Raw genomic sequence first — 23190 nt, 5'->3', positions numbered from 1 at the left:
AAAATCTTTTTTCATATGTCAACTTCCACCATACTTGAAAATATGTAAACTTAATTCTATAAAGACAAAACAGTAAAGACGTGTTAGGTTTGATATGATACCATACAATCTAGAGAATTCAACAGTAAAAGACTTGTAATATTTGAGCAACAGTGACTTTTCCTTGGAATTTCTTTCCAAGGAAAAGAAATTAATTTCCTTGGAATTTAAAAGAGATCTTAAAGCATGTTCATCAAGCAAAAAGGCCAGTTTTTCACTTCTGTATTCAAAGATAGAGTTTGTTTATGATGTATCTAAAGCCATGGAGTCTTTAGTGTTATTTACTTATGGAATCTTGGTTATTTTCTAGTATGAAAGGGAATCACCCCAAATCCACAAAGCAAGCTGGGTGTCCCTGTTTGCTTCTGGATGGTGCTGGGTCAGTAAGTCCATCCTTTGCAGTGTCTGGGGAAAGGAGCTGGTCCTAAAATGTGCCTCAAGACTGTCAGGAGCCTGCCAAGGCCATCCCTTTGCACAAGCCTCCCGGTGATGGCACTCAGCATCCTTAGGAGCTTCGTTTTGCCAGGTCCTGGGCTTGGGAACAATCCAGTGGCCTCTTCTGAGCGGTTAAAACTAATTTTGGTCCATTTAATGTTAACTACTGGCCTTAAGAAAAACTTTACTGTTTTGTTAGAGGATAAAAAAAAAAATCAGTATCTCTCAGTGGGGTTTGTTCCCTGCAAAGATGACGGGCCAAGTCTGCATTAAACTGTTTAATAGTTGTGGAGTTGGGGCACTTGCCTTTTGTGCAATGGCTGGCAGAAGTCAGGCTAGGGTGTGTGGGATTCTGGGATTTTTGTTTGTTTGTTTCCATGGCTCTGGCATCAGCTAGCTGTTCTTTAGGGAAAGGAGGGGAAATGTGGCTGTGAGCCCTCTTCATGCAGCTTCCTCATGGTTGTTTTCTTTCCTTCTGCCCCATGACTAGATTTAAGTATATAGAGCATCTTTGTAAGGAGACTTCGTGTTTAGATCAGAGTTCATTGCTTGCATTGTAGGTGGTGTGTGAGGGTAGAGAGATGAATAAGCCAGGAGCCTCATTTATGCTTGTCACTGGTTCTGTGGCTTTCTCCCCTCTCTCCTTAGTGTCTGTGTTCCTGTGGAGCTGGAATGGCATCACTCAAACATGGCACCAGCTCTGGCTCTGCCTTTTCTAGGCAGTTTCCCAGACAGTGACACAGGATTAGGACTTACTGAGAGAGGCTGAGTAGACTAAACAGGGGAGGCAAGAGTAAAGGTGTTAGCACGGCTGGGCATGGTGGCTCACTCCTGAGATTCCAGAATTCAAGAGGCCAGGCAGGAGAATTGCACATTTGAGGCCAGCGTTGCCTGTATATCAAGTTCCAAAGCAGCCTTGGTTATCTGACTGGACTTTGGCTTTAAAAAGCAGAAAAAAGGAATTACACACACACACACACATACACACACACACACACATACACACACACACACACACACACACACACACCACACCTACCTCAGCACAAAGTGACATATGATATCCATGTCCACAGTTCCAAAGATACATAGGACTAGAATCTGCATGTGGCAAGGATCTATAGTATTACTATCAGTTCACGGAGTCACTAAGAAAGGCTAGCATGTAGAGAAAATAGCTTATGTCTGTATAGATGTGGCCCCTGTCAGTAATAAAACTGATGGCCTATAGGCTAGGCAGGAAATGGGAGGTGGGACCCCCTGTAGGGAGAAAAGATGCTGAAATAGTGTAAGGCATGCAAAATTTCACCTGGGAAGATGTGACAAGACAGACACAGGGTACCTGAGCACAGGTAACCAGCCACATGACAGAATACAGATTAATATAAATGGGATATTTTAAATTATGAGCTAGTCAGAGAAGAACCTGGCTATATAGTCAAGGTATTTGTAAATATATTCTGAGTCTTATTCCTGGAAACATGGGGCTGGGAGGAAGAGTAAAACCTAACTACACATGCACACACACACACACACACACACTCAACCATCCTGGATACTTCTTATTCACTCATAGTTAGATATTTTAGTCCTCCTTAAATGTTTCTTTCAGCTGTGGCCTTGGCTTCATTTTTAGTACAGTGGTTCTCAGCCTGCGGGTGAAGACCCCTTTAGGGGAGAAAGACCCTTTCAGTGCTTGAATATCAGACATCCTGCATATCAGATATTTACATGATTCATAGAGTAGCAAAATTACAGTTATGAAGTAGCAACAACAACAAAAAAATTATGGTTGGGGGTCACCATAGCAGGAACTGTATTTAAAGGGCCACAGCATTAGGATGGTTGAACAAACACAGATTTAGGGAAACCAATAAGGTTAGTACCCAAGTGTGAGGGGAAGACTTCCAGCCTTCTCTACTTCCTTCCTTGCCATAGCTGACCCCTGGTTAGAATTCACTGTGTGTGAGGAAAAAGTTGACGATGGCTCTCCCTGAGCTGTAAAACTGGGGGACAGTGGTGGCGCATGCCTTCAAAACCAGCACTCAGGAGGCGGAGGCAGGTGGATCTCTGAGTTCAAGGCCAGCGTGGTCACAAAGTGAGTTCCAAGACATCCAGGGCTACACAGAGAAACCCTGTCTTAAAAAAAAAACTGAGAGACAGACAGACAGACAGGCTTTGTAATCTTGCCATTCCTGACACACAAGGCTCTTTTTGTCTCTCTAACATCCCGCTCCATGCAGAGTATTAAGGAACACAGACAACCACCATCATTATTTAGTGTTTTAAATATACAGGCAGTGGCTCCATAACAGGTATCATGGCAGCACCATTGCCTACCATGTTCCCTCTTCATTATGGTGATGAATTCTCGGTGCTGAGGGGTGGCCAGCCCTTGCTGACCTTTACAGGTAGGTAACTTAGCAGCTTGCTTCCGTGCACATATGTCTTCATTAGGCCACAGATGGTACCCTAGCTACGGGACGTCTCAGACAGGCCAGCCCTCCCACCACGCCTGAGCCATTTTCATGTTTCCCCTCCCCCATCTGAAGAGACGAAAGCTGCCCAACTGCACAAAGAGCATTCTCATCAGGACGTGTCTGTGCCAGCCGGTCGGGCAGCTTCTGCCCATCCGCCTTTCAGGGAAAGCAGCCTAGCCTGTTGGTACCTGTGCAGCTTTGAAGAGCCGGCCACAGACCTTGTTGATGTGAGGCAGATTCGAGCTGATTCATGTTCTCCCACCTCGGATCTCCACCCACAACCCATCCTATACTTTGGATTTGAGTTCTCTGGCTATCTTATTGTAAGAAATTAACATGAACTAGGTATCTTAACACAGTACAAATTTATGATTTTACAGTTCTAGAGACCAGAACTCCAAACCCAACATGGTTTTAAGGTATCAAGTGACTTCCGGCCACCTTTGGCACTCTTTGGCTTGTAGTAACCTAATGCCAGTCTCTTCCTCCACTTTATGCTGCCTTCTTGCCCATATAGCATTGCCTTTCTTACAAGGAAAACACTGATTAGATTCAGGGGGCCCACCCAAATCCATCATGACTCATCTTGAGTCACCTCTGTAAAGTCCCCATTTCCGATTACCGTCCTGGAGGGCTAAGACATTATAGGATGTTGTTTAAAGGATGCAGGTCATTCTACTGTAGAAGGTGCGCTAGTCAGCTTTGTGTTACTATAGTGAAATACCTGAGATTATCCATTTATAAAGAGAAAATATTTACCTTGGCTCAGCTTTAGAAGTTCTTGTTTGTATTAGTTACTTTTTGTTGCTGTGATAAAACATCATGGCCAACGGCAAACTCAAGGGAAAAATGTTTATTTTGGCTTATGTTTTGAGAGAGAGAGAATCCTTGCCAGAGGAATTATGGTAACAGGTTGCAGGAACAAAAAGCTGAGAAGTCACGTCTCAGTCACACAAAGGAAGCAGAGAGAGAGAGAGAGAACTGGAAACAGGGAGGTTATAAACTCTAAAAGCACACCCTCCAGAAAGAATCCATGTCCTAAAAGTTCTATAGCTTCCAAAACCAGCATCAGTGGGGACCAAGTCTTCAAATGCCTGAGCCTATTGAAGATATTTCTCAAACCTCCATATTCTCCATGATCAACTGTACACCCCAGTAGGAGTCCATGGCAGAGTAAAATCACATACCTCATGGCTACAAAGTAAAAGAGAAAGGGTACACGTCCCACAGTTGTCTTCATGTGAACTTAAGACTGTCTACTAAGTCCCGCCCACTAAAGACTCCACTAGTACGCGCTAGGACTGAATGTTCAATAGGGACATGGCTGAACCAACTGGGTCCTAATACACATCAATTTTTGAATTGTTAAGTGGACGTATGTGAAAGTTTGTATTACCTTTTTCTCCACTTTTATATATGTTTGAAAATTTCCATAATCTAATAAGGAAGATTCATTTTGCAAATATTTTCTTGGAAAGTAATTTGAAGCTGGCCATGGTGGTGCATGCCTTTAATCCCAGTGCTCAGGAGGTAGAGACGGGCAGATTTCTGTACGTTTGAGGCCAGCTTGGTTTTGCAGTGATGACTCATCAGAGCATAGGTAACAGGGTTCAAATGCTCTCTTCAACACCAATGGACACTTGGTGTTTCTTCCTTCCCATTGAGTCTAGAGTAGCCAAGGGGCATATTTCTATCTTTTTAATGCTGCCTATTTCAGCATTAAACAACTGAGTTACCTATCCCTAGGGTTGGCCTCTTTCCAGATGGTCAGTGAGTGTTCATCATAGATGAGACTAAGAAACAACATTCACTTGTTAGCCATGACCCCACTGGACATGAGGACTCGTCTAACTTAGATGAGAAGATGTGGGAGGAGGGAACACAGACTCAGACAGCTGCCGAGCTCCTGTGTGTCCAGCCCTGCTGAAAGTTACAGCCTACTATCAGGCCCACAGGTTGAGAACTGCTATACCAGCCGCCATCCCTGTCATGTTCCATCCCATCCTGTTCTCCCCAGCCCTCCACCCTCCCTAACCCCCCAGCTCTACACATAAGCTTCAAGTGGAGGTTAAACCAGGACTGGTGTGGGATGCAAACATAGCCATACCTTTAATTAATATACTTTTAATTTTTAAAAAGTTATATATTTTAAAAAGTTATGGCTGTTTTGCTTGCATGTCTGTCTATACACCACGCCTGGTCCCCTCATAAGCCAGAAGAATGTGTCTCATCACCTGGAACTGGAATTACAAACAGTTGTGATTGACACATAGACTTAGGGAACTGTTAACCACTAAGCCATCTCTCCATTCCCTAGAGGACAATTTTATAGCACAGTAACCCCAGGTTTTTTAGACTCCCCTTATTTTACTTCCCTCCTCCCATTGCTGGGGACCAAACTCTGGGCTTGTGCACATGCCAGGCAGGTGCTCTTCCACTGAGCATCCTCCCCAGCCCTAACCTCCCTCGACTTTTCTTGACTATGATGTGCTAATAACAGTTCAGTATGCTGATATGGGAACTACTCTCCTATATCATTAAGTTAGAAACAAATGTGCTGAATAGCACATCAGGCCTATACTTTAGCCAGGGTGTGTTATTTTAAAAAGTGCATTCATTGTGGCCAGAAACCTAAGAAATTGCTAGTGGTGCTTTCCCTGGAGGAACAGGACTGGTTTGAGGAGGAATGGGAGGTCACTTTTTATTTTATACTCTTATACATCACTTGAAAGTTTTCACAATAGATTTTTTTTTTTATAAATTTAAAAACAAATTTTGAGGGTGGAGTGAAAAACACAATAATTTGCTTACATATTAGTGTTTGCTGAGTCTAAACCATCCCCTCTCATCAAGAAAAACAAAACCCAAAGTCCTTTGAGAAAGAATAAACACATGGACTCCAAGCTTGCAGATTCACAATATGTTTTAGCATTTTAAAGGGTTTTTTTTGGGTTTTTTGTTTTTTGTTTTGTTTGTTTGTTTGTTTTTGAGGGGGGAGGGAATGAGGGATTTTCAAGACCAGGTTTCTCTTTTTAGCCCTAGCTGTCCTGGAACGCACTTTGTAGACCAGGCTGGCCTCGAACTCACAGAGGTCCATCTGCCTCTGCCTCCAAGTGCCTGTATTAAAAGTATATGCCACCACCACCTGGCACACGTCACATTTTATAATTTAACCATCAATTACAGTCTAATGTAGTCATCCAGCATGAAGAAAACTATGAGAGCTGGAACTAGGAGAAAAAAAGCAGGTGCTGGAGAGATGGCTCAGCAGTTAAGGGCACTGACTACTGTTCAAATCCCAGCAACCACATGGTGGCTCACAACCATCCATAATGAGATCTGATGCCCTCTTCTGGTGTGTCTAAAAACAGCTACAGTGTACTTACATATAATAAATAAATAAACCTTTAAAAAAAAAAAAGGAGAAAGAAAAAGCTTCCCCTGGCTGCTTTTTACATTTTTAAAAATAATTTTTCAAGATTTATGTTCAGCTGTGTGTGTGTCAGTGTGACTATATACCATATGTGTGCAAGGTACCCTTGCAGGCCTGAAGGAATAGTTGGGTCTCCTTAAGCTGGAGTTGCTGTGTCAGGAGTTCTGGGAACTAAACCCAGGTCCTCTGCAAGAGCAGCCCTCGATCTTAACCAATCATCTGTCCAGTCCCCCCTTCCCACGGATCTTTGGTTTTTGGTTGAGTTGAGTTAAGCTGAGCTGAGTTGAATTGTTGAGCTTTTATTTATTTATTTATTTAATGTGTATGAGTATACTGTAGCTGTACAGATGGCCGTGAGCTCTCGTATATGTGGCTGCTAATAATTGAAGTCAGGACCTCTGCTGGGCCCCACTTGCTCCTCCTGTGAGGGCCCCCCACCCCCCCCACCCCACCCCCCAACCCCCACCCCTGCTTCTGCTTAGTTAACTGTAGCTGTCTTCAGAAGTACCAGAAGAGGGCATCAGATCTCATTACGGGTGGTTGTGAGCCACCATGTGGCTGCTGGAATCCGAACTCGGGACCTTTGGAAGAGCAGTCAGTGCTCTTACCTGCTGGGCCATCTCACCAGCCCCAGATTGTTGAGTTTTTGAGGCACGGTCTCATTTTGTAGCCCTGCCTCATCTTGAAGTCAATATGTAGAATAGTCTGGCCTTGAGATTTGCCTGCCTCTGCTCCATATTCCCACCCATTCAATTTATGTCTTTATTGAGATAGGGCAAGCATCAGATTGGTGGCCATCCCCCTGCCTTAGAGAGAGCTGGGAGTTCAGGTATGAATCACCACACCTTACAATAGCTTATTAAAAGCGTTGAGAAAGCTGGGCAGTGGTGGCGCATGCCTTTAATCCCAGCACGCAGCTAGGCAGAGGCAGGAGGATTTACAGAAAAAAAAAATTCCTGTCTTGAAAAACCAGAGAGAGAGAGAGAGAGAGAGAGAGAGAGAGAGAGAGAGAGAGAGAGAGAGAGAAGCATTGAGAAGCTACAATAAAGAAACTTTTTTTCACTTTTGTCCCATAAACTTTATCTCTTGAAATATCAGTTACAGAAAAGCTAAACCATTTGAGAAAAGGTGTCTTGATCTTAGGTAACATAAAAGACTGTTTTGTTTAATGTAGTGTCGACATGCTTGGTAGTGTTCTGGGACAGTAAGAAGTGTAAGAAGTCTTGAATTCTGGCAAACCAGGGTCCAAAAATCTGTGCTTTCTACTCTGGGGCTAGCTGAGCAGGAGCTTCAGTGTGCCATCTGGGACCTCCGTCCTAAGAGCATCTTACATCTCAGGGTTAAAGGAGGGAAGGATCAGACTCCCTAGAGTTCCCCTTCATCTTCTTTGAGTCCTCAGGGCTGTTTTTGTTTCTGTATACCCCCAAGGACCCTGACAGACAGGTCACAATACAATCCTTCTATCTGAGAAAGACTTCCTTTCAGGATCCACCCTCCACCAGGCTACCAGGTAAGTTACTCTACTCACCAAGTGGCTCCATTTCCAGCATCTCCCTTTATAGATTCCTGTCTCAATAATGTGCATCTTATACAAAATGTATTCCATAGACTGTGGGAGACAGTTGAGCAACCCATTTCTCTAAAATCAGTCCTACAGGTTATTTTAGAACTACGTCTGATTCTCTCGCTCTGGGCTCTTCCAGCTTCTGCCCCAGGGTAACCATTCACTTTCTTGTTGATTCAGTGTTGATAACTAAAACACAGCAAAACAGACAGGGTCGGTGTGGGGGTTCAGTCTGAGGTGTATGCTTGAGTTTCTTTCTTTGGAAGCAACCTTTGCGTTACATTCTTGCAATCTAATCGCTGCGGGTTATTTGCCTCCTTTATGCACCTAGGCTCAAGACTACTTAGCTCAGAGTTCAGGAAGTAATAACAAAAGGAATCAGAATAGCTCTCAGGCAGTGGCTCAGAAGAATCTCCCAGTCCGCCTTGCCTCTCCCTCCTCCTGGGTGTGTCTGCCTGGGAAGGCCAGTGAGTAACCTGCACTCCGCCCCCACCCCCCTTCGGCTTGGCCCTTCCCACCCAGACAAGAGGACTGAGTGAGTGGCAGACAGGCAGGCAGACTGCCGGGAGTCCGGTTGAAGCATGCACCGAGCACACCTCCACCCGCACCCACCACCAGGACCCCTCACCGCCACCTCTTTGAACCAGGAGGATCCAGAGCCCGGGTTGGGGTTCCCAGGGGGACTCTGCTCGCCGTGGTAAGAGCTACTTGCAACAGAATCTCTTCATGGACCTCTTCGCTGTCCTGTTTGGCTTTCCTGATCGATTGTGTTGAGGTGGGAGAGTTTCGGAGAGGTGTTCTGTTTGGCTAATTCTCAGTGGTCCTGGGACAAAGAAATGTCTTTCTCGGGAGCAGTTCTTTAGAACTTGTAACCCGAGAGCCTCGCTTAAAGCAGAACTTAAACACACTCTGACTTCTGATTGGTATAGCTTACCCTTTTGGCCTTGGGGAGACCCTCTCCTCCAAACTCCACCCCCCGCCTCCCCACTTCCCTTCACTTCAACCCTACCGCTCCCCCAATTGCTCACCAAGTAGCCAAATTAGGTTTGATTAAAAAAAAAAAAGTGTTAAGGACTTGTGGGCATTTTAATACATGGATCCTACTGACTGACTAATTGTAGTGTACATCTGACTGCTATAGCTTTAAAGTAAACCTGCGTGACATTTTGGTTGAAAAGCAAAGAGAAAGTCCTATTTTAAAAGGCCTCTCCACCTCTGTGGAGAGGTGACAAGAGGTGGTGTTTGGGGTGGGGGTGGGGGTCTTAAAAGATAAGTGAGCTTAATTAGATTTATGTGAGCCTGGACGTGTTAGATTAAATTGGCAGCATTCCAGGAAGAAAGAGGCCTGGTTTTTGATGTGGGCCTCCTGTGATATTTAAGGGAGAAAAACGGAGATCTTTGTACTGTGTGCTGAGGCAAGGGTCGCCAGGCAGATGGAGGAGGCTGGGAAACAGGTTTCTGGTGTGGAGCCCTGGCCAAGGGATCCTCTCGCTCAATGCTGTGGGTGAGAGTCATTCAGAGCAGTCAAGTAGTGCATTGTTAGCTGTGCTTCAGATAGTCTGAAAACAGGCCGGAGAATGCACTGGTATTCGAAGGAATAAAACTGCTGCCTCTGCTTCCTGGTCCAGCCTCAACTAATACCTGGGAGAAGAAAATAAAAGAACAATGTGTGAAAGGCAAGATAAAGGGGCCGGCCAAGTTAACTCAATCACACCAGCACCGCGTTATTTGAGACACGCTATGCTGTCAACAGCCCTGAGGAATTATCTCATGATTGCATTAGAGTGGGAAGATGCGCGGAGCTGAGAGGCAAGCAGAACAGAATACTACGACCGAAATTGCCCTAAGCTGAGGCGCCCTGCGTGAGCCCTGTGGATGCCTGGCACATGCCCAGGTGCCTCTCCAGTGCATCATTCTTTGGCATCTTGGTTCAGGCTGCACTGGGATTCTGTACTAAGAAGTCGCCTCTACCGGACATACCTGGGTTTTTGAGCACCAATGAACAGATAAAAGCAAAACAAGCAAACCAATGAGGCTAGGAGAGCACTTGAGCCTATGATTGGTTTGTGAGAGCGGAGGGGGAGGGGAGCTGGGTGAAAAGCGTCCTTACGCTCCTCCCCCGGTCCGCAGGAAGTCCCGTGTGCCTTCTGCTGAAGAGTCGGTAGCCTGTCTTCATTGTCATTAGGTGTTCCTGGGGTGATAATGCCAGATGTTTGCTCCCTCATCCGTATGGCTTCCCCTCTACTAATTAAAAGCTGAGAGTGACTGACTGCCTCCCAGTCAGCCAGCTCTTTGCCTTCTGATCCATGGATGGTATTTGTTTTGACGCCAAGTGGTTGACAAACGGAAGTGAGAAACCCTGTGGCGGAGTGGTTTTACCTGGAAATTACAAGTTTAAATCCGTGACTGTCCAATTATGACAGAGAGCAAATGGACGAGTTCCGAGCCAACCCAGACGATGTTTGGCAGGGAGAGCCGTTCTGGCTCTGTAAGCATTAACACACTGAGTACTTCACATTATGGTAAAATTAGATCACTCTCCCTGTCAAACCTGTCTCTCTCCTAGATCCGGAACTCTGGGGCAGAATCCGTGTTAGAAGAGGGTAGTCTGCTCTTCCCCTCGGTGATCTCATGAACCAGGCTTTTGTATTGAAACAAATTGGATGCAATGCTTGCTTAATTTGGCTTTCCTGAGGCTTCTTCATGGTGATTTTCCCATCTCTTATTATCCTCTTGTGTTTTGCACTCTCTGTCCTTGGTATTATAAACATTTGAACCTACCCAGCAGGTTGAAAAGTAGATTTACGCATGACTTTAGTCCCGACAGAGGTAGGTGGATCTCTGAGTTCGAGGCCAGCCTGGTCTACAGAGTGAATTCCAGGACAGCCAAGGACACAGAGAAAACCTGTCTCGCAAAACCAAAAAAAGAAAAAAAAGAAAGAAAGAAAGAAAGGGAAAACTAGACTTACGTTAATAAGTCAGAGTCGGGCAATTCATTCAAGGCAGCTTTGTTTTTGAGAAAGTTATGCGTTCCCACTTGAAGAATTCCCTCCAAGGAGCCTTCCGGCATTTCCTAGTAGAGCTGTCTCTTCTATTATGCTGGGTTTTTGGAATTCTTCTCTTCTTCCACCCCATGCTGTCCAGACCTCACAAGTAGGTATTTAAAGCATTCCAGTGGCAAGGGTGAATGGCAGTCTCCACAAGGTCATGGTGATTATTCTAAAGCAAAACAAAGCAGAAGCCGCTCCTTAGTCTGTGGGGATGCTATATAATAACTGCCGGCTGCATACACGTCAGAATGTAGGTCAGGGAAACCAGTTTGCAGATGCAGTCCAGGTAGCTTTCGCCTGTTTCCTAAGTGGTGACAGTGGGGCAAAGGTGAATGAAGCAGAGAGATGGTGTGAAGAAGCCAGTGATGAAGTCAGCTAGTGGAGCCAGCAGCCCTCCGCTAAAGTAAAAGTAATTATCAGATCCTCAGGTCAGGCATATCTTCAAGTCCAACCAGATGACTCTTCTTTGGTGCCAAACTGAGGTTGTAAAGCTTTTAAGGTGTGTGCATGCATATGCAAAGCAGGGCAGAAGTGAAAAGAGGGATGTAGCTTTGGGGGGGGTGGTCTGGGGGAGGGGTTAGGTTTTCAAGACTAGGTTTCTCTGTGGTCCTGGCTGTCTCAGAACTCACTCTTTAGACCAGGCTGGCCTCGAACTCTCAGAGATCGGTCTGCCTCTGCCTCCTTAGTGCTGGGATTAAAGGTATGCACCATAACTACCTAGCAAAAAGAATATTTGATGCATATGACTGCTTTGCCTGAACCAATGTATAACACATGCATGCAGTGGCTTCAGAGGACAAAAGGTGTTGGATCCCCTGGAACTAGAGCTGCAAACAGTTATGAGCTCCAAGTGGGCGCTGGGAACTGAGCCTGGATCTTCCATAGGAGCAACAAGTGCTCTTAACCACTGAGCCAGTTCCAGCTCCAGGATGAAGCTTTAATGTACAAACCTTGTATCTTTTCTAGAGGAAAGTCAAAATGGTGGCCCTTGCTTGGGAAGCCCACATGGCCGGGTGTGACATTTTCCCCCCATTCTGTGTAATAACTTGATTGCGATTAAAAAAAAAAGTGACAGATGCAGTCATTGTCTTCGAATGTACTCCATTGCGACGGGTATTGTGACTCCTTTTTGCCAAGTGGTGCCGTTTGTTTCCCCAGACTTCCCATCTAGACTTGGCTTCTTTACTTGCATCGGCCAGTAGAAATGCGGAAGTAAAAATGTGTGTTCCTTAGTCCAGACCTTGGGAGACTTCGTACACTTGTGCTTGCTCTCTTGGAATAGGCGTTCCATGAATGGCTTACAGTGGCTCAGTGACACCCTTTCACCAGCCGATGGTGATTGTACTAGCCAACTGTCCTGACACTTGAATGTCCCAGCACAGTCAGACAAACCTATCCCGCCACAGACCCGTGACCAATAACAAGGGCTTCTTGTTTTAAGTGAGAATTTAGATTGGTTTGTTACGTAACTCACAGCTAACTGATACATTTGGTCTTCCTGGTCCTCGTTCCTGTACACAATTTTGTGTCAGCTGTCATCACAGAACTGATTTGGTCAGCACATGGAATTCTGTCAGATTGGTGATGGGTAAGGTGTCCTCTGTTTGAGTGTCACCATTACCATTATGGTTCTCTGTCAGATTGGTGATGGGTAAGGTGTCCTCTGTTTGAGTGTCACCATTACCATTATGGTTCTAACGGTATGGGTCTGTATTTGTGTTAGGGTACTTCATCAGCTGTTTGTTGATGGGGACTTAGAATCTGTAGATTGCAAAGCTCCAGTGATTGACCAAGATTAAAAGCCAGTAACTGTGTGGGTTTGCCAGTCCACTCACTGACTTGTCATCACTGCAAATGCATTGATTCCAGTTTGTCCGGTACTTAAGCCAGTAACATTTGGTGTTTCCAACTCTGTTACTGACTCCAATTTTAACTGTAGAAATACACTTTATTATCGTCTTCAGGGAAAGCACATTGGCCCTGATAATAGATGGGGGAAAAAGCACAAATCTGGATTGATAATTAGAATTATGTAATATTTACCCTGTGTTCCCTGGAACTGAGAACACGGGAATGTACTCTTGAGTCCTGGGCATTAAGAAGGGAATAGGACTCTAGATCTATGGTATAGTGAGGAAAACTATCAGAGCTCTCTTATTTCTGTCACATGCTAAGGAAAAGCAAACACTATTTTACCTCTTACACTACAGGTGAACTCTTACTGTGTTGGATATATCAGTTGTTGCCACAAACAACTGCAGGTTAGGCATACCTTTAATCCCAGTAGTGGGGTAGGCACCTACCTGTGAGTTTGAGACCAGTCTTGTCTACATAACAAGTTCCAGGACTACATAAGAGAAACCCTGTCTCAAAAAAAAAAAAAAAGATAATACAAGCTGCAGGATCCCTGGGTTATGACCCAATAATGTTCATTTCCTCATCCTTCTTTGGAAAGGATCAAGGAACCACTGTAGAATCCCCTCACAGCCAAGAGGTAAAGACAGTCCGCCTTTGGAGCGAATCTTTTTACACCTGGTAATGCGGAAGTAACATCAGACTCCATTGGGATCTATCTGATGGGCTTTCATAAGAAAGGAGTGCTGTAGAGAACTGGCTGAAGTCTCTACGGAATGCCTCCATTTCCACCCCCTTGTCCTCTAAGTCATAAGTTTGCAGGTCACTCCAACTCTCTTCTCCAACTCCAGGAGAGTAGCAATAGGTGACATCACTACTCCAGGCCTTATGACATTCCTTCCTTGTCATTTTTATGTCTGGGTAAAAAGTGACCAGTTTCTTCAGGGCAGTGGTAGCGCATGCCTTTAATCCCAGCACTTGGGAAGCAGAGGCAGGAGAATATCTGAGCCAGGGCTATACAAAAACCCTATCTCAAAAAAACAAAAACAAAAACAAAAACAAAAAAAAAACAAGTGGTGTTTTATCTCCGCTGGTCCTTGGGCTCTTTTCCCAGACCCCAGCTCAGATGCTATGATTAAGCTGTTTGGATGGGTGTCCTTTCCTGGGAGCTCGTCTTTCCTTCTTTAATGGTAGCCTGAGCCTCCTGTTGAGGTAGGACATCAGTGTTTCAATGCCAGCTAGAGCTATACAGTGAGACCCTTCCCCGAGCTGGCTACCAGATGATATTCTTGGCCTGAGGACTTCAGTTCAGGCCACTCGTCATACGCTTTGCCTGGGACATTCTGTGCTGTGCTTTTACTTCCGTGCATTTTGTCAGATTTACCTCACAGCCCAGAGCCAGGCTTCACTATGTAGCTCTAGCGGGCACTGAACTCACAGAGATCTGCCTCTGCCTCCCAAGGGCTGGATTGTTCCACTCCACCAGGCCTCTACCTTATTTTTTTGAGACAAGACCTCTGACAGAAATCAAAGCTCAAAGCTCTTCTTTTGCTCACCCAGCAAGCACTTCCCCAACCCCCTCTCTTCTCAGCTCTTTTGCTTGGCAGTCTGATAGCTGCTGTCTTGTTCCACCCGATAGCTTATGGGATAGCATTACCTACTTACAGCATCTAGCCTCCTGAGAAACTCCGATTTCCTCTGTCTGTGCTCCGTGGGAAATGAGGAAGTTGAACCAAGGAGGTGTGTCTGATAACATGAGATTTCCACTCCCAGTGTAAGGAAAGAAGTGTGGATTAGACTTAGGTCATTTCTAAGGTGTATTTTCCAAAGGTGGTACCTTGACCACAGAAATGAACTGGGGTGTGGGAACTGTTTTAGAGGACCTGGACACTACTTCTTTGGGTATTTTCTAAGTACTACCTGGCATTTTTGTCGCCAGGTACTATAAATGAGGGACCATGGCCTCATGTTCAGCAATTGTGTGACATCATTCTCTAACACAGTGACTGGTTCTCAACCTTCCTAATGCTAGGACCCTTTAATACAGTTCCTCATGTAGTAGTGACCCCAGCCATAAAATTACTTTTTGGTGCTACTTCATAACTGTAATTTTGCTACTGGTATAAATCAAAAAACTTGATTTAATTAAGTAACGTATTTAAACTAATTTGTGGGAGGCATGAAAGCATTGGGGCAGAAATTTCTAGTGTTGTTGTTTGTCAAATTAACACTGGCAAGTTATCCAGTCACTGCCCTCACCCAGCACATACAGCGACTACTGTTAGCTAACGAATACTCTGACTATCTTGCATAGATTGTTTTCTGGTGTTGCCTTTGCTGATACTGCACAAAGTGTTGTGGTTTTAGCAATAACTCAACATCCACCTCCTCCTTCACACTTAATACCAAAGGCCATGCCTGACTTGTTTTCCATGAAAACACAGGACCCACATAAGGATGTGTAAATCAATGGGCACTGACTAGGTGGATGGCATGATTAGATGCCAGGAGGACTGCACTGAGGTGAGCAGGGTTCTTCCCAAGTGTTTCTGCCCCTGAATGGGGGCAGGGAAGGGTTAATGTTCTCTCTGGGAGCTGGAGGGATTTGGATCTGGATCTCTGCAGAGCTGCCTGAATCACATTCTTCCTGCCACTATAGCAACAAGTTGAGAATTCTGCCAGCATTGTCCCTGCCTACTGGAAATGCTTGAGTGCGGGTAACTTCATTGTCTGGGGGACAGCTGCTCTCTGTGACAATTCAATGGAGCAACTTCGGAAGAAACAAAACTGTTAATGCACATCTAGAGCTAAGAATCCTGGGCAGGCAGGAGGGACATTTCAAATCTTTTGTGTCCCTTAGAGAGGTGTAAGGTGGGGAGAAGCAGAGGTTTAATCTATAGTCAGTAAATAGCACATCAGGACATTTTCCTCCATTTTTAAACTGAGGCGCTTCTTTTGAGAGAGACCCATGGCCACATTTGGAAACTTTCTTTTATTCTTTTTGCTAACATAGAGAAACAAACAAAGCTCCTGAATGACTGTTGAGATTGGAGATGCCAGAATGGGCCGGGGTGTGGGTTGTTTTTCTGACTAGTATACCTGTGTTATTTATTGACAAGAGCTAAGAAAGAATGAGAAATGGAGAGGTTCTTTTTTTTTTTTTCCTGGATTGGGGGGGGGGGGGGGTGTGTGTGATGGGAGCACTGGGGAGGAAGGTCAGTGAGTGGTGTAGTCTTTAGGAGAGGTACCCCGTTATTACTCAGAGCTGCAGCTTGGGGTCTCAGTTGGAGACAAGGAAAACTCTGGACTTCAGAGCTAATTGTACTTCTTTCTGGGATAATGAAGAAAATTAGTAAACCTTAATAAAAAAAATTGTTATGTCTATTTGCCATTTGCCTTTATATATGCCCTTATACTACACTTGTGCCTGTAGAGGCCAGAAGTAGGCATCAGATCCCCTTAGACTGGAGTTACAGATGGATATGAGCTGGAACTAGAACCTGGGTCTTCTGGAACAGCAGCGACATATGGACTTTAACAGTCATTTTGGCTTAATTGATTTTATTACACAGTATGATTATTATAACTCCTACGACCAAGTTTTTCACTTCAAGGCCTAGAGAGATTGCTCACTGTCTACTCTTCCAGAGGTCCTGAGTTCAATTCCCAGCAACCACATGGTGGCTCATAACCATCTATAATGAAATCTGGTACCCTCTTCTGGTCTGAAGCCATACATGCCATCAGAACACTGTCTACATAATAAATAAATAAATCTTTAAACAAAACAACAAAACCCCCAGCATGTTGAGCCTTTTTAAAGAAAGAGCACTGGGTTTGGGGGTTATATTACTAAAAATGCATTTGTAGGGTAGGGGGGCTCTTAATGGTAGACTGCTAAGTGCAAGCAAGCAAGGCCTTGGTTTAAGTCCCAGTACCTCTCCCCGCCAAAAATTTTAATTTGTTTTGTTTTGTTTTGTTCTTTTTGTTTGTTTGTTTGTTTTTGTTTTTCGAGACAGGATTTTTCTGTATAGCCCTGACTGTTCTGGAACTCACTCTGTAGACCAAGCTGCCCTCGAACTCAGAAATCCGCCTGTCTCTGCCTCTCAAGTGCTAGGATTAAAGGCATGCGCCGCCACCACCTGGCTCAACTGCTTTTCATACTAAAGCCAAAACACACCTTTTCAAAGTAGCCCAAATTTCTGTATCTTTTGTAAGTGTTCATGTCTCATCATTGCAGGCTTGACTTCCCTGGTATCCCCCAAACTGCTGTCCTTGCCTATGTAATTATAAGGGCAGTGTGCCCCAGGCTAGAAACCCATGGCTAGTTCTAGCCAATCTTTGTCAGTTGATGTGGGGATTTTAATTCTGTCATCTAAATAATGAGAGAAAGTGATTTCTAGGTTCAGGGGTGGTGTCACGCGCCTTTAATCCCAGCACTTGGGAGACAGAGACAGATGGATCTAAAGTTCCAGGACAGCCTGGACTAGAGAGTTCCAGGACAGCAGATTGTAGTGGTGTTTGTTTATTTGTTTGTTTGTTTGTTGTTTTTTAATTTCATGTGATTGGGGACTCTGGGGAGGGTGTCTGTCAGATTTGCTCAGTGTCGAGCTACTCAGTGGAAATGAGGTGAATCACTATGCGCACCTAGCTTAGGTGGAAGGAAGGTCCAGAAGATCCTATTGGCCACAGCAGCTAAGGGTCTGATGATTTGCTTTCCTTGTCTTTTACCTCAGACCTACCGCCTCTGGATTCCCACCACTGATCAGGTCGTTAGTCAGGTTTTCATTTTCCTTGTAAGGCCTTTGGGTCAGAATTTATGAAGTGGAGCGAGGCCTTGGATGATCAAACAAGAGTATCAGAAGGGAAAAGGTAGGCAGAGGGGGTGGGATGGAGAAACACAGGGCTGAGCCTTGGTAATTGTGTTCAGTAGGGTCCTTAACTAAGCAGAATTCTTAAGGGAAGTGTTGAGTTTGCTATCAAAGGATGTTCATATTTAAAATAAAACCAAAAAGTAGAAACAACCAGAAAAGTATTTCTGTTTTGAAAAGACTTGGAAGTTCTCTGTAACTCGGTGCAGCTACCGTAAATACAGAACATTATGATTCATGAAATCATAGCTAATCCTGCCCATTGCACCTGAAAACAAACAAAATGACCACAAAAACCCAAAGGATCATTTTGATTCTAAGCCCGAAGGTTTCTCTGGCTGCCTGGAAGGAAGGGCGAGAGCCCTTAGGTCTCTAGAGCGATGGACTGTGATCCTCCAGGAAGAGGAAGCTCAGAGGGACTCAGTCACCTTAGAACACGCAAGTCCTTTGGTCTCCTAGAGTCTTCCATTTCAGAGGAAATACCCTGGGGGCCTTGCCTAAGCGTAGGGTTTCAGTCAAAAGCCTGACTTCTCTAGGCTCTTAAAGCCCAGGCCTTCCCCATTCATCTAAAGAACAAGCCCAGCTAAGAGTTAGGGCAGGTAAAACTGGCTGTTTCTCTTGTAGTCCTCTAAAGAGTTAGTTGTCTGTATGGATGTTCCTGATGTCACTTTTACCAGCACCCACTGGTGCAGAAATGTCCGTAGCCTGCCTACCTTTAAGCTTGGTCGCATACCCACACTAAACAGATTCAGTTCTAGCCAGGTTCAGAGCTATAAGCACACACTCTCCTCCTCATAGACAGGAAGGGATTTCAGCCGAGAATGGAAGGTATGCCTAGTGGCCTTTACACCTTCTGCTCAGCCACCACATACACACATGTAGCTTATTTATTTAGGTAGAGGCAGTATGGCATCGTGTTGGCCAAAGACCAAGAAATAATTGAGTGGACAAGCAGCCAAGTCATAAGGCACATACCTTCCCAAGCAGTATGGCTGTCCCTTCCCTCGCACCAGCAAAGTTATTAACCTAGGTCCTGGTGCTTTCCTAGCTGATGCCCTTGGCTAATTCCAGAGGTTTGCTGTAGACACTCTCTGGCTTTCCTGGCTATTGGCCTGTTTGTGGACTTATTCAGGAAAACATGTAGTCCAACAGACGCTCTCATAGCTCGGCTGAACCACTGCCTGACCGTGCAGCTGGCTGCTGTGTCGCCTAACTTCCACACCTCATCCTGTTCATCGTATTTCAAACTCATGACAACATCTATTGTCAAGAGACACAAATATCTAACAGCTCCTGTGCATGTCTGTGTGTGTGCGTATATATGTGTGTGTGTGTGTGTGTGTGTGTGTGTGTGTGTGTGTGTGTGTGTGATAATTTTTTTTTGTTGTGGTTTGTTTGGTTTGCTTTGGTTTGGTTTTTTAGTTTTTGGTTTTTTGAAAGTGTTTCTCTGTGTGACCCTGGCTGTCCTGGAACTCACTCTGTAGACCAGCCTGGTCTCAAATACACAGATGTATCTGCCTCTGCCTCCAGAGTGCTAGGATTAAAGGAGTGCTAGCTGTTAATTTTATTGTTTTGTTTTGTTTTTAACAGATATTTCTGAGAGACAACCTTTTCTCTTTCAGCCATTTCCAATTGGAAGCATTTCTTCACATTTGACGAGGTTTTTTGGTATCGGGCTTGTATTGGAACCTAGCAAGGGGGAAGAGGAGAGCTGAGCAGAGCAGAGGTGGCCAGGCAGGAGTGTGGTATTGGAATCCCGAGCCCCATATTCTCCTGTTACTTTGCTCTTGCATTATGCTACACCACTTTTATAGTTTGTAATACAATGTGTTAAAAGAATAAAAAATCTTCTCCATCTTCCAGGAAGTAAATTTAGGTCCTGGACTAACTCTCTTCCCTTCTCCGAGTCCTCATGTGATTGCTCTTTAGCTCAGATCCTAGCCTAAACCTGACACGTTGACCAAATGCAGGCACAGATGAGAAAGGAAGGCAGATGAGAGTTGCCAGAGGACGGCATGCTAGAAGCAGACAGGCAGTCACAGAACCACTCAACACTTAGAGGAAATGGTTTTTAAAAGGTCAAAGAACAGATCCAGGATTGACATTTCACAGGCATCGGACCCCGGAAGACTCTCAGGCCTGTGAAAAAGAGATGTGAATCACAGGACCTGGAAAGAGGACACAGAGAAGGAAGGAAGTAGGAGCTTTCCTGTTGTCCGCCCTGAGAGAGCTGACAGCACACTACGGGTGGGCAGCAAACTTCTCCATCCCTAGCCCTCTAACCCACAAACAAGAAGCACTAATGTTGTGCTAGTACAGTGCTGGATCTAAAGCCCACAACCTGAGGGCCTGGCATACAGTAGATGTCAGAGTAATTAACTTACACATAACTCCCAGAGGCCAATGAGATTCCTTGGTTCTGTGTCACTTAAACTTCTCTACCGTTGCTGATGCTGCCACCTCGTATATGCTGGCCACAATGAGCTGGTAAAAGTTGCTCATGCTGGCCCATCTATCTGCACCTCCATGGAGTCTCAGCTGCTCATGGGTTAGAATTAAATGAGTCATCATGAGGGTCCACGGGTACTGTGTCTGTCATTGCCACAGATGGTGAAAGACAGTCGACAGGTATGATGATTAGCAGGTGGCTGGCTATCTTTGTAGTGGCTGCAGGATAGCACCATATATACATGCTAACATGAATTCATATTTTATCATTATTTGTTCATCATTTGTGCCTCATCAGACCTGTGTGAATTTTTAAAAATGCTTTCTAAAAACAGTCTGTCTTGTGGCTTGCATGGTTAAATTTCATAATAAAAAGAAGAATGAAGATGGGCAGTGGTGGTGCACGCCTTTAATCCTAGCACTTGGGAGGCAGAGGAAGGTGGATTTCTGAGTTTGAGACCAGCCTGGTCTACAGAGTGAGTTCCAGGACAGCCAGGGCTATACAGAGAAACCTTGTCTCAAAAAAGCAAAAAAGAAAGAATGAATATTGGTCTTAGAAATATGGATATGGATTCATCCTGTCTATACTCCAGGATCATCTGAACCATCTCCCTTACTTTAAAATGTAGAGTGAAGGGTTTACGGTATTGATGAGTTCTGTAGCCAAAGGACAGAGCTTTAGGGACCTATGTATGCAGTCTTCAGGCCTTTGCCTTCCCCTTCATTAACAGAGCCATTGTTTTGAACTGTAAAGATGATGACCTGTATGGAAGATACTCTGATGACACCACCTTTGGCTTAGTCTCTTTCTGTCTTTGGCACTTATATCTAACTATCCATGGGAAAACTCACGTCTGTTTTCAAAAGAGTCAGTAATGAGAAAATTTATAGTTCCTGTTTTTCCCACTGAGGGAATCACATAGACTTTGTCCTTCTGCATATACAGCTATGATTAAAATGGTATTATTCTCGACCTCCTTTATTGTCCAGAGATTAACCTTGTAAGACTACCACTTAGTAGAACGTCATTCTTTACCTCACTGGTCCAAGGAATGGTCAGCTCTGAGAGCACACAACCTAGATAATCCACTAAGTAACTTTTTAAAAAGTCTCTTAACTAAGCAGTGCTCCAAATCTATATAGATTTAAGAAAGAAAATAAAAGGCTACAGAGACAGCTCAGCAGTTAAGACTGGCTCTTCCAGAGGACCTGAGTTCAAGTCCCAGTACCTACAAGGTAGCTCACAACTGTCTGTAACTCTTAATTCCAGGGAATCCAACTCCTTCTGTCCTCCACAGGCACTGTATTACCTGGTACACAGATATACATGTGAGTAAGAGTCCCACACACATAAAAATGTAAAAATAGCCGGGCGGTGGTGGCTCACGCCTTTAATCCCAGCACTTGGGAGGCAGAGGCAGGTGGATTTCTGAGTTCGAGGCCATCCTGGTCTATAAAGTGAGTTCCAGGACAGCCAGGGCTACACAGAGAAACCCTGTCTAAAAAAAAAAAAAAAACAAAACAAACAAAAAAAAAAAAAACAAAAAAAAAGTAAAAATAAATGAAAAGAAAGCATAAAGGACTATTTGAAGAAACACTATCTTTCGAAAATACAGCAATTGATCAAGATTCAGCAAAGTTTAAAACTGTAATTTAGATCTAATATTTAGTATTTCTTTGTTTAAAACCAATAATAAGTACTGTAACAACATCTCAATCCAAGCAGGAGCATGCACCAGACAGTGTGATAACTATTTCTCCTGAGATCATTTTATTTTCCTAGTACTGGGAAGTAAACACGAGTTCTCTCGTTTACGGAACATGAGTTCTCTCATTTACCGATAAAGACACTGAGACCCAAAGTTCCTTAGTGTAGGGAGCATTTGACAGTCTATTTCCGGGCCAGAGAGCACTTGTACAGCGGGTTCACCTATTGGGTCAGCCTGTTCTACCTGGCCAGTAGCAGCAGCTAGCTGTTTTGAAGACATGGCCCACTAAAGCTTACCAGGGAGAGAGAGGCATCCATCCCTACTCTCCCAACAGCCCCTCTGCATATCCATATAGAACCCCATTTTCAGGGCATGTCCGTTCCTTGAGACTGTCTCTTTCTTCCATTCACTCTTGTATTTTTCCTGGTCTGAAAAACTGCCCACCTTTAGTGGCTCCCTCTACAGGCCATGAGTTACTAGACTCAGAGGCTAGACACCAAGGGATTCCCTGCAACTAAGCGCCCTGCTGTTAGCACATGGGTGCTGTAGTTCTGCTGTGCCAGTTCACAGTCCTAAAAATAATTTCTGGACTGACCTGCACTGCACAAATCTAGAGACGATATCAGTCTTGATGTTGACTAATGATCCTAATCATGGCTAAAACGTATAAATTTCTGTTTCAGAAGTCTTTTCTGAACCAATTTATATTCAATAGACAAAAGCCATTCTTCCTTACAATAATAGAATCAAAGACATAATGGCTCTAGATATGTTATCCTATTTATCAACCCCACCATGGCATGCAATATTAATCCTTCCTGACACATTAGGAAATTTAAGCCAAGCTTCAGACACCAGCCAAAGGCAGTCGGATCCAGACTTCTATACTACACTGCTATGCCCCTGAAAACACAGGCGTTTACTCATAGCTTTAATCCCGACTGTTTTGAAAAAAATCACACTCACTCAGTGCCAGGAGACGAAGCTTTGCCACCACTTGGGTGGGCCAAAGTCATCACTGGCATTCTGAAAACACTTCCAGAGAGATGCAGTCAAGGGATGCCTCCTATTCTACTCTCCTCTGCCAGCATTTCCATGGTTTACCAGCTTGGGTGCCTTCAGAGGCATAACTTGCGCTATTTTGTCAGGCTCCCTGCTTTGTCTTGGCCTCAGAGGACTGGAGAGAATGCTCACTGAGATGAGTCCCCAACATCTTTCCAGTTACAGTAGTGTTTCTTAGCAGTGTGCCTCCTCCCTGTGCCTGCTAGCTGATACTTAGAGCTCTTTTAAACTCCCTAATTACCGTT

At 44.5% G+C, this 23190-nt stretch overlaps 1 protein-coding gene and 1 long non-coding RNA gene across 4 annotated transcripts in view; both read left to right on the top strand.

Annotated features, from left to right (window-relative positions):
* The window catches only part of Ston2 (stonin 2), a 142497-nt gene that overhangs the window by 89616 nt on the left and 29691 nt on the right, over positions 1–23190 (top strand). The gene's annotated exons all lie outside the window — the stretch shown is intronic.
* Positions 7414–12067, top strand: LOC116080808. The gene is made up of 2 exons (XR_004114614.1): positions 7414–8648; positions 9580–12067. It is a non-coding gene; the product is annotated as an uncharacterized LOC116080808 (long non-coding RNA).

This window comes from Mastomys coucha, unplaced genomic scaffold (genome assembly GCF_008632895.1).
Source record: "Mastomys coucha isolate ucsf_1 unplaced genomic scaffold, UCSF_Mcou_1 pScaffold6, whole genome shotgun sequence".
Taxonomy (NCBI): domain Eukaryota; kingdom Metazoa; phylum Chordata; class Mammalia; order Rodentia; family Muridae; genus Mastomys; species Mastomys coucha.
The sequence above is the reverse complement of the archived record's forward strand: the minus strand, read 5'-3'. Positions and strand labels throughout refer to the sequence as shown.